We start from the raw sequence: 10,882 nt of genomic DNA on the forward strand, positions 1-10,882 counted from the left end.
CAGTCAGTGCAGGGACAGGCCCTGGTGCAGCAAAAAGCCAACATTGCTGACTATAATTGCCATTCTTTGGAGCACTGACAGGGACCTGTTCTTAGCCTACTGGCAACCCTCATCTCCTTTTTCATGGCTGTCCTTGGCCAGACCCCATTTAAGTCCCTAGTCCGTAGGATCTCAATCCCTCTTGTTCCTAATCAGAAAAGCCTTTCCAAAGCCAGGAATAAGGCAGCCAGGGCATTGGTCTTACTTTTATCTACCTTCTTAAAATAAATGTGGATAAGAAGTACAGTCACCACCAGGCAACACAAGCAGCAGTTCCAGGTTTTTGTCTTTTATTGTTTTTTTGCTTGCCATAGGCAAAGAGATGACCTTCTTATACTGACCTGTAGAGGCTTTTCATATAGCCTGCTCAGTTTCTAGCATATGGTGAGTGCTTTTTAAATCACCAGATGTGGTACTTGGATGTGATCAGATACCCAGAAGTCTAGGTAATTGGGCAATAATGTCATTTGGGTGAGAGCTGATGATTAGCAAGGGCTTCAGGAATCAGGAATTCTGGGATCCCTTCTTGACTCACTCACTTATGTGACCTTGGTCAACCCATTTCAGCCCTCTGAGACTTAACTCCACAAATGGAGCTTCAGCTGGCTTCAGTGATCACAGCAATAGTAACGACAGCCTCCATTTATTGAATGCTTACTATATGCTAGGCATTGGGCTAAGCACTTTATATATGTTCTTTTCTTACAGCAATGAGATAACTACTATTAATTATCCCTTTTGCAGATGGAAAAACTGAGGCTCTGCAAGATAAAGCAATTGCACATATCATATAGCTAGAAGTGTTCAAGCTGGGATTTGAGCTGAGATCTGTCTGCTTCTATTGTGTTCTATAGCCTTGGATTGGGTGATGGAACAAATGTTGGGGAGAGAGTAAAAGTGGAGATAGTATTAATTAATATATAAGAAGGAGAGTTGATATGGATTCAACACAGCTAGTTAAAAGGAGCTGGAAGTCCAGATACTTATTTGAAAAAAACACCCCAATGAATGTTTGGGAAGGAGAGAGAGGTCTGTACCCTGCAGTGGGGAAGTAGACCAGATGGCCTGGGAGTTACTATAAGGGGAACAGGCTTTCTGTTTGGCATAGGAGTGTATCTCATTATCCCCATTTCATTTTGATGCCAAAATTTTCCTCTTGCTTAACAGACTCTTTGAACAACATTTTTTCTTTCCATTACCCTGTTGTCACTAGTCATGCAGCTTATCTATGCAGATTCTTGACTCTAGTCCTTATCCTCCAGCCTTGTTTCTGTGCCTTCCCTGCCCATCTTTATAATTCAGCAGTGGAGTCCTGACTATGGCTCTGGGATCTCAGGTACACTCTGCAAAGTACAGCAAGCGTTAGACTATCCTGTTCTTCTGAGCAAGTATTTATGGTTGCTGATTACTGCATTCAAAGGTGACCAGCTAGTTCATTGAGATCCATTCTTATTTTTTCCAGGCAAGTTAACTCTAAGCCTCTTCTACCATTTTGAGGTATTCGTAGAAGAGGAATGAGGGTTGAGGGGGTGTCCTGGGGGAGGGGAGCTGGCCCCTCTTTGAGAATTTGCATGATGGTGTATAATGGAGCAGTGTACTGGGGTCAGGACATGTGGGTTCTCAGCTCACTGACTCTGGGCATATGACATGAGTTCTTTGGCCTTTAGTTTCCTTATTGACAACATAACAATGTTGGACGAGATATTCTCTGTCATCTCTTCCAGTAATAATGCTAGATGATCCAGCAGACTCTGGATGATCCTGGCCTTTCTCAGAGAACAACTCCCCTAGCCTGCAACTGTAGGAAGTCAGAGGTAAAGCTGAAGGAGAAAGACACCAGACTGGAAGTTAAAGGACAAAGTTAGAGCTGGAGTTAATCCCTTCTTGTGAAGGGGGACTGCATCCCGTCAGTCCCTCCTGCGACTGTTCCAACAGGACAGCTGAGAGGTGGCCTCTGTGCCACCCCGTGCTTGCCATTTCCAACACCGTGGGGAGCACCCCTCGTATCTCATCTTTAAACTTCAACTTCATCTCCCCCCTTCATCCTCCAATAGTCCCTGAGAGGAGAAGCCCCCAAGTGACGGCAGCAATGAGGCTGGGCATTTGGCATGTGTGTCATATTCTGCACTTGGATTCAGCAGGCGACAGGGCCTGGGTCAGCTCAGGACTCCGACCCCAGCCCCGACCTTCCACAGCGCAGCTCTCCAGGACTTGAGGACTTGGGTCAGTGCTTTGGGGTTGACTCGGTGTTAGTGAGAACGTGCCTCCTCTGCTGCCCTAACTCTGTCTGAAAGGGTGAGACAAACCGTAAACTCAGCTCGGGAACCCAGGGGTCATGGCTTCTCTGTTCATGGAACTGGGCCACCTTGAGTTCTCTTTGAACAAAGCCATTTGTCTAAGGATCCTTGGCTTGTCTCACTCGTTGGTGCGTCTTCTATTTTCATTTCATCATATTCAAGGTTGAGGAGCAAGTGAGTATCCACTGAACCCACCAAACCAATCTTTTCTGTCCCTGCCAGTCTTACTTTTCCCGTTAACTCCTTGTTGCCCAATACTAATTATTTCTAATGGTGTTTACCATATCACTGGGGGTATGAGAGACAGTTTTAGTTGGTACAGGGACAGACTTTCATTTTAATAGCTACGTTTCTAACAAGTATAAAGAAGCATGACTCATTGGGATGTATTCATAAAGCAACTTAATTTTGTCTTCCAGCATCCCTTTACATTTATTTAGTGGGATTAATTCTTTTTTTTTTTTTTTATAAGATGACCAGTAAGGGGACCTTAACCCTTGACTTGGTGTTGTCAGCACCATGCTTTCCCAACTGAGCCAACCGGCCATCTCTATATGGGATCCGAACCCATGGCCCTGGTGTTATCAGCACCACACTCTCCCAAGTGAGCCATGGGCTGGCCCCAGTGGGATTAATTCTTTCCCTGCTCTGGAATAGAGTCAGGCCCCAAAACTTTTCAGGTCATTCATAGGCAGTAGGAGGAGGTCCTGTGGTCACTTTAAGTCACAAACATAGCCTCAGTTCACTACTTAACACATCCACTCCTTTGTCACTGGACCGGAGGGGCAGGGAAGTGCTCCTGGTCAGCACTGTTGTCTGCTGGCTGCCAGCTTCCCGGGCATGGCAGGTATTTAATGCCGATTCTCCCTCTTGTGGCCGTGTTCATGGGTTTCTCAGAGACCCCTCCCTGCCAATTGCTGGGATGTCTCACTTCTTGTTATCTTGAAAAGAGCAAATTATCCTCTATTCTAGGCCATTGCTCCTTCCTTAGACCCTAAAATCTAGTGATTCACCTCCATCCTCTTTTGGGTAAGGTTTTTCAATCTGTCCAAGTGGCGCTCTTGGACAGGACCTGCTCTGACCTCATGCCATCCCCCTCTTGCTTATGGCCCACATTCGTCCAAGGGAAAAGTTACACATCTTTTAGTATAGTGAACCTGGGAATGCAGGCCACCCCCCAGCTCGGCAGTCTCCAGTGGCCCCTCCAACAGCAGATGGCCAGCCTGGGTCTCACCCTTTGGATGTCTCAGGGGGTGGTCAGATGCCAGTCCACCCTGTCCTTCCAGTTACAGGGGACACACATCAAGTTTCCTGAGTGGTCCTGTTGAAGCCTCTCTCACCAGCTTGACATGAGGACAAATACTCTATAGGGGTACGGTGAGATCACAGCACACCGACAGCAATCCCAGAGTTCCTCCTCAAAGATTCTCTTCCAATCTCTCCATTCTGACCCTTCATACCCCCAGTGTGAGGGAGGGATTTTGCATACCTCTTTTGAAAATGTGCGTCCTTGTCTGGTGTCACACTTGGGGGCATTATACCTGTTGTATATATCAGTGCCTTAGTTAAGACTTTTTTTTTTTAAAGGTGACTGGTAAGGGGATCTTAACCCTTGACTTGGTATCGTCAGCACCATGCTCTTCCAAGTGAGCCACGGGCCGGCCCTTAGTTAAGACTTCTGGTTAACATCTTATTATATGTATATCATCAAAATCATAACTGTCACAATAAGCCCACGATTTCCTGGATATTATTACTTAGGATAAGGCTACACTACATATTTAAGTAAAAAACTGACAAATAAGAAGGTTAATGACAACAACTAACATTTATTTTGAGTACTTAGAGTACCAGGTATTGTTTTTAGTACAGTAAACACTCTCATTTAATCCTCACAAGGGAGTTACTTGTGTTATCTCTATTTTACGAGTGAGTAAACTGAGTCAAAGGGAGGTCAAACAGCTTGTTCACGGTCACATAGTTGGCATCAGAGGCAGGGTTTGAATGGAAGGAACTGACCCAGAGTGTTTACTTTTAAACCACTACACTCTGTTGCTTCTGGTGGCAGGCAGTTGTACCAAGTCATGAAGGTGGCACACGGATAATTGGGAAATGACTGCCTTAGGGGGTAATTGTAGGCTCATTGCTCTGGCATTCATGCTGTCCATGCATTGCCTTTACCTGCTTTTCCAAACATATCCACCTCTGAACTCCTTCCTTGCCCTTTACCAGAGCCTCCTCTAGCTGCACGGCTAACCTGCCATGCAAATGCCCATCCCACGTCATATTGTTCCCCTACCTGGGGGCCCTCACCTGCCTTGCTGCCCACCCAAATCAGAGTCCTTTTTGAAGTTAGAACCTATCTCTGCTGCAGAGGTGTATTTGACTAAAACCACTTCTGCTGGGGTCTTTTAACTCCTCTTGTAATTTCCTCACAAAGTTGCAACAATTAGTGCATTTCTGCAATGAGCAGTGAACAGCAGTCAGCAAACAAATCTTGACCTCTCAGAGCCACCAACAGCCTTTTGCTGACTTAGGCAAGGCCCTTGACCTCTCTGAACCTTTGTTTCATCACGTTTAAAGTCTGGGTGTGGATTAGATCCTTTCAATTTTCAATATTCTTATGATTTTATGTTTACCCTATTGTCCCAACTAACTTTTAAGCTCCTGAGGGCTGGAACTTTGTCTTGTGTATCTTAGCACATCCCAGGACTCTTTGCACAAGGGTTTACACACAGAAAGTATTTAATAATAGTTGGGGCCAGCCCGTGGCTCACTTGGGAGAGCGTGGTGCTGACAATACCAAGTCAAGGGTTAAGATCCCCTTACCAGTCATCTTTTAAAAAAAAAAAAAAAAAAAAAAATATATATATATATATATATATATATTATTTGGTTGGCTGGTGGGAAATACAGCAATATGTCTGCTCTGAACTTGACCATCTTTTAGAAATCACCTTCTCCTGGACAGTCACCAGCAAGGACTCTGTGGTTCTTCTCTTTTCAGCATAAGTTTATAACAAAAGTTTTGGGTCCAATCTGCTGTCTTTTTCCTTTATGAGACCTAATGTAATGTTCTTAAGGCCCACAGTCCTTTATCTGCAAATTCAAATCCAAAAAGTTCTAAAACTGAAGTTTTTCTTTAACTGAAGTGATAACAAAACCTGACCTGGACTAATGGGAGGCCTTTGCTGGTCTATTGACATCACAGAGTGTGAATATTCATAGATGTCACCAATGTGTTTGATTAGGGGGTGCTGCCCAGACCTTATGTGTCTACATTATCTCTTTAAAAATCTAAAAAATACTGAATTTTAAGGGTTTTGGATAAGGGATTGTGGTGCATTATGACGTTTCTCAACAGAGGTACTATTGGCACAGGGGGTGGGACAGGTCTTTGGACTCTTCAGACATCACAGAACCTTGCATAGGATCCTGTCTCATTGGCCTCAACCTAATCCCAGCCCTGGTTGTGATATAACTATAACCGTTGGCCATGATTTACCAATTTGATATTTAAATATTGCATTAAAATATTATTTATCATGATTAATAAGTTTTTGTCATCCCCTTACATTTCGTGACTCAGGCCAGTGCCTCTCTTGCCTCATCCTAGTTCTGGCCTGTGGATCAGTCCCTGCATGACTCCTAAGCCAAGGCATTTCCTCTTCCCACAGCCATGGCTCTGGGATGAACAGGTGCGGCCTCAGGGAGGGGGGTACCTGCTAGAGGTTTGCATTTCCGGCCCTGTTGCACTCTTGGCAGGTTAGTTCATGCACTGAGGTTTGTAGACAGGTGCCTGGCGGCATTTCTTATATCTGGAGCCTTGTTGCTCTACTTGCATCTGGGAAGGGATGCAACTACTCATTTAAGAATCAGCTTGTTCTTGAAACCCTACAGTTTCTTTGACTGGACATTGAGAAAATTTTAAATATACAAATGCTCATGGAAAAACATGAAAACAATACAGAAATGCACAGTGATGGAATCTAGAGTGTCCTATTGTATTTTATTCAGTTTTTTCTGATGAGGAAACTGTGGGGGGCCATGACTCAGGGTTGCAGGTGTCAATGGAACAGCCAGGCTAGGGAAGCCCTGCTGCTGGACCTTCCACCAGCCAGGAGCCCACTCCCTTCCTTTCTCCCCAGCCCCCGGCTGTCCTCCGGTTATGGAGGACACGCGAATCAGCTATCCCTTCTTGACAGGAGGGCACATCTTTTAAAAATTTTTACCCTTTGTCCCTGTTTAGCAGCGATGGCCACACCTGAGGGAATTTAGGCTGCCTTCCCTCCACTATTAAATAACCAGCCTCTCTCAGAGTCTGAGCCTTCGATATTTCTGGCCCTGCCTTTTTTTTTTTTTAAAGATGACCGGTAAGGGGATCTTAACCCTTGACTGGGTGTTGTCAGCACCACGCTCAGCCAGTGAGCAAACCAGCCATCCCTATGTGGGATCCGAACCCGGGGCCTTGGTGTTATCAGCACCGCACTCTCCCGAGTGAGCCATGGGCCGGCCCTGCCTTTTTAACCTATTGGAGGTCCTCTGGGATCATCACTTCCCTCACGATGTCGCATTTTCCGTAAATAGGCTTGAGCACCCTTACTTGCATATACTCACCTTCTCATCCAGCAAGGAAGACAGTCGACAAGCCATGCCCGGCACCTGTTTCTCTGACTTCCTCTAACACACAATCCCCTCCAGATGTTGAACCATCTGTCACATCCTTGGCCCCTGCAGATGACTGTGGTCTTCTACCTATTGTCACTACACTGAAAAATGCTGAGAAATAGTATAATTTGAATTAATCAGGGAAATGAAATTTCCCAAATGTGTCCAACTGAATAGTTTTCTTAAGCCCTGTAGACTGACCACATTGTCTGTGTACCCATCATTTAGGAGCTTTGAGTCAATATCAGTAAGGGACCATTGACTGTATTCTGTGGGACTGATCACTTGACCCACCCTAATTTCGCTCACCTCTTTATGCCCTTGGCATTGTAGTTTCTGGGGCACACGATCCGGAATAGTATGTCCCTTTTATTTAGAAATATTTGTAATGTCTTCTAATTACTATGAATAAAATTCGTAGATAATATGACCTACCTATGTATATATTTTTAAAAGTCAATATAATGCCTCCACTGTAATCTAAAAGAAGAAGGAAAAGTTAGTTATAATACAGTACCGTGTATGCTAATATGTAATTGCTTGGGCACGACTACACAAAAGACAGAAGGACACAGTCAGATGCTTGAGCCTTTACATAGAATCACTGAGAATGTAACATCCACAGACACCCACAAGATACAGGTGTGCTGTGTGGGTGACTCAAATACCAGGTGAGGTACTGCTGGGGTTGACATGATTTCCCAGAATGATGGTAAAGATCCAAAGGCTACAGTGTACATTTGCATGTACTCGGTTTGCATGCTAAAGGCATTCCTGGACAATTCAGCATATCTTAAAATCATGCAGAAATTCCCTATGTTTATTTCAGAAAGGAAGTTTGGTTCTAGATGCAGATAATCGTAAATGGGCTTTTCATCTCTGTGATGTCCAGTGGAACATTCTAAAGTCAGGCAGGAGAGTTCTTTGTGGGCCTGTGGGAATTGCAGAGCATCGTGCATTCCAGGTCTCCACTTCTAAGAACCCGTAGCGCTTCCCACTCACCATGGTGCTGACAGAGCTGCCCCCCACCCCTCCCCACCCCTGTACTCTGGTCTGTAGGAAAGGCCCAGGACCAGGAACTGGGAGGCCTGTGTTCTAGGCCTGGGCTGCAGTATCTCAGCATGACCTTGGGTAGGTGACACTGAACTCCATATGCCTGGGTCTCTTCTCTGTAAAGGGGACTATGGTGACACACATGTCCTGCCTGTCTTCAGGATCATGGCTCACCATGCTACCCCCATGACCTCACGACAGCCCAGGCCATCTGTGTGTGCCCCATAATGAACATCCCACTCACAAGCTCTCCCTCACTGCGGTTTCTTCTTAGCATTTAAACATGCTTAGGTCTCTCTTATCTTGAAAGAAAGAGAGAGAGAAGGAAAACAAGAAAGGATGAGGGGAAGGGAAGAGAAGAAGGAAGGAGGGAGGACACTTCCCTCATCTCTACTTCTCCTCCAGCAGCTTTTCTTTTTGTTTGTGTTTTGGCAGCTGGCCGGTGCAGGGATGGAGCCCTGGACCTTGATGTTATCAGCACCACGCTCCAACCAGCTGAGCTCACCAGCCGGCCTCCAGCAGCTTTTCTTTTTCCTTTCCTTCAAAAGCTAACTTCCCAAAAGTCATCCGTCCACACTGCCTCAGTTACCTCCTTTTGCAGTTATTGCTTCTTCTTAAATGGTCACCAGTGGTCTCTGGGCTGCTAACTCTTTTCAGTCCCTGTCCAGCTTACCTCTGCACTGAACCACACCCTCTGGCACTCTCCTGCCTCCGCTTCCCTGGATGTCCCAGGGTCCTTTCCTGGGTGTCCTCCTGCCTCCCTGGTCCTGGTCTTTCCTTAGGTCCTCACAATGCCTCATCCTCCACCAGCCCCGATGTTCCTCCATGCACCTTCTCCCAAGCATGCTCCTCCTCTGCAGTGCACCATCCAGCTGGGGTCCCAAACCTGTCCCCAGCCTAGAGCTGGCCACTCCGTCATGTCCTGTGAGCATCTCATACATGGAGCACCTGAAACACAGCCCATTGTGGTCCCCAGACTTGCTCCTCTCTCTGTACCTCTTCTCTTGGGTGCCATTACCCAAGTCAGAAGTCTGGGTGTCCTCCTCAGCAACTCCCTCTCGCTCCCTCTCCCAGTAAATCTCTCAGTCATGCTTTTTTATTTTTTATTTATTTATTTATTTATTTTTATTTTTTTTCCTTTTTGTCTTTTTTCGTGACCGGCAACGGATCGCAACCCTCAGTGTCGCGCCCGTACCGGACTGGGACCGGCCACGGGATCGCAACCCTCGGTGTTGCTCCCGCCCCTCGCTCAGCCAGTGAGTGGCTGGTCTGTATGTGGGATCCGAACCTTCGGCGGGAGCGCCACCACGCTTCCCAAGCGGCGCACTATAGCAGTGCACCACCGGGCCGGCCCCAGTCATGCTTTTTTAATAGCTGCACTAATTTGTTGTGTGTTTCTTAATAGTCTTCACTAATTTGTGTTGGCTTCCCTAATTTCTGTTGTGTTTTTCTTAATAGTCTTCACTAATTTGTGTTGGCTGCTTGGCCCTTGTTAGCATTTAGGATTGCAACCCCTAATTTATTATTTAGGCTGGATTAAGACCTTTAGAGGCCCTCAGCACTGGCAATGTTAGGGTCCTATAAGTAAATACGAATTGATATAATTCTAAATTATAATATAAAAGTGTGTTTTTAAAACAGCAAAATGTGTATGTGTGCAAAAGCCACAATAGCTTCTTTTTGATTCTCTCATTTTCTCTTCTTTAAAATAATTTTCTTTGGTGCCTCATTGTGACTAGTGCCCTAAGCATGTGTGTAGAGTGCCAAGGGCCAATCCAGGGCCACATAGAATGTCAGCTTCCTTTCGTCTGGGCCGTAGGCTTTCGCTTAGTGGTCTTCGCAGGTACCTGGTGGCACAATATAGGTACTGAGTAAATGTTTAATGAACATGTGAATGAATACATGAATAATGAGATGAACTTGAAGGGCTCATTTAAATAAAAAGCACTGTAAGAATGAAAGTTATAATTAGTCTTCTGGTATTGGATGTTACAGTAGAATTTCCAAGATTTTGTATTTCCAGTCTTTAAAACAACCAGCCCCACTGTTGTGCTTCAGCGTTCATACGCTGGCTTATTTAGCATTCCATGGTCTGCACATAAAAGATGCATATAAGGATTTCTGAATTAATAAATGAATTTGTACAATATGATGGTTTGCATGAGTCCCTTTAGCCCTCAGTGAGTCTCTAAAGACTCTTTTAGCTGTCTGGCTGTGCATTATTTAGGGTAGCCATACAAGCTGTGACTGTGAACCTGGGGAGGGGGAATTACTTGAAACTGGGTGGTGGGGAGGGTAGTGGGGTGTTGGGCATCCACCCTAGAAAGCCTGCGTGAGAGCTCAGGAGGGAGGCACATGGCCTGAAGGCCAAAGTCAGGCAGTGTGAATAGGACTAGCAACATAATTTTTTGGAAATGAAATATATAAAAGGCAGAAGGCTGTGGCTTAGTGAGCATAGCCTGACTCATTATTATGGGCTTCTGGACAAAACAAGTGTCAGAACATCTCCAGAATATATTAACTACATATAGGAATAAAAGTTTAAACTGTCTTCTGGCAGTGGGACGGAGGCCTCCTGGAAGATTGCTGAGTTGGGGGAGAGGAAGGGGTAAGTCAGTGGAGAGGCAAGGAAAGGGAGGGCCACATTGGGAGAAGAGATGTTTCCATGAGGAACATTTTGGCAGGCAGTAATCCCAGGGCTGCAATTTTGGTGCCCAGTGAAGACGTCTGATGACCGGTGTTGTTCTCACTGGATTCGCACTCTGTCTGTTCCACCCCGACCCCACTCCCCTGTTCTAATGGGGGGGGGGGGGGTTTTTTTTTTT

General features: G+C 45.6%; 1 protein-coding gene across 1 annotated transcript in view; it reads left to right on the forward strand.

Annotated features, from left to right (window-relative positions):
• Positions 1-2,428: 2,428 nt before the first annotated feature.
• Positions 2,429-10,882, forward strand: part of TMEM229B (transmembrane protein 229B) — a 30,291-nt gene continuing 21,837 nt past the window's right edge. Inside the window, exon 1 of the mRNA XM_008570335.1 lies at positions 2,429-2,510. The gene's annotated coding sequence lies outside the window, so the exon portion shown is untranslated. The remainder of the gene's footprint in view (positions 2,511-10,882) is intronic.

This window comes from Galeopterus variegatus, unplaced genomic scaffold (assembly GCF_000696425.1).
Source record: "Galeopterus variegatus unplaced genomic scaffold, G_variegatus-3.0.2 Scaffold593, whole genome shotgun sequence".
NCBI lineage: Eukaryota > Metazoa > Chordata > Mammalia > Dermoptera > Cynocephalidae > Galeopterus > Galeopterus variegatus.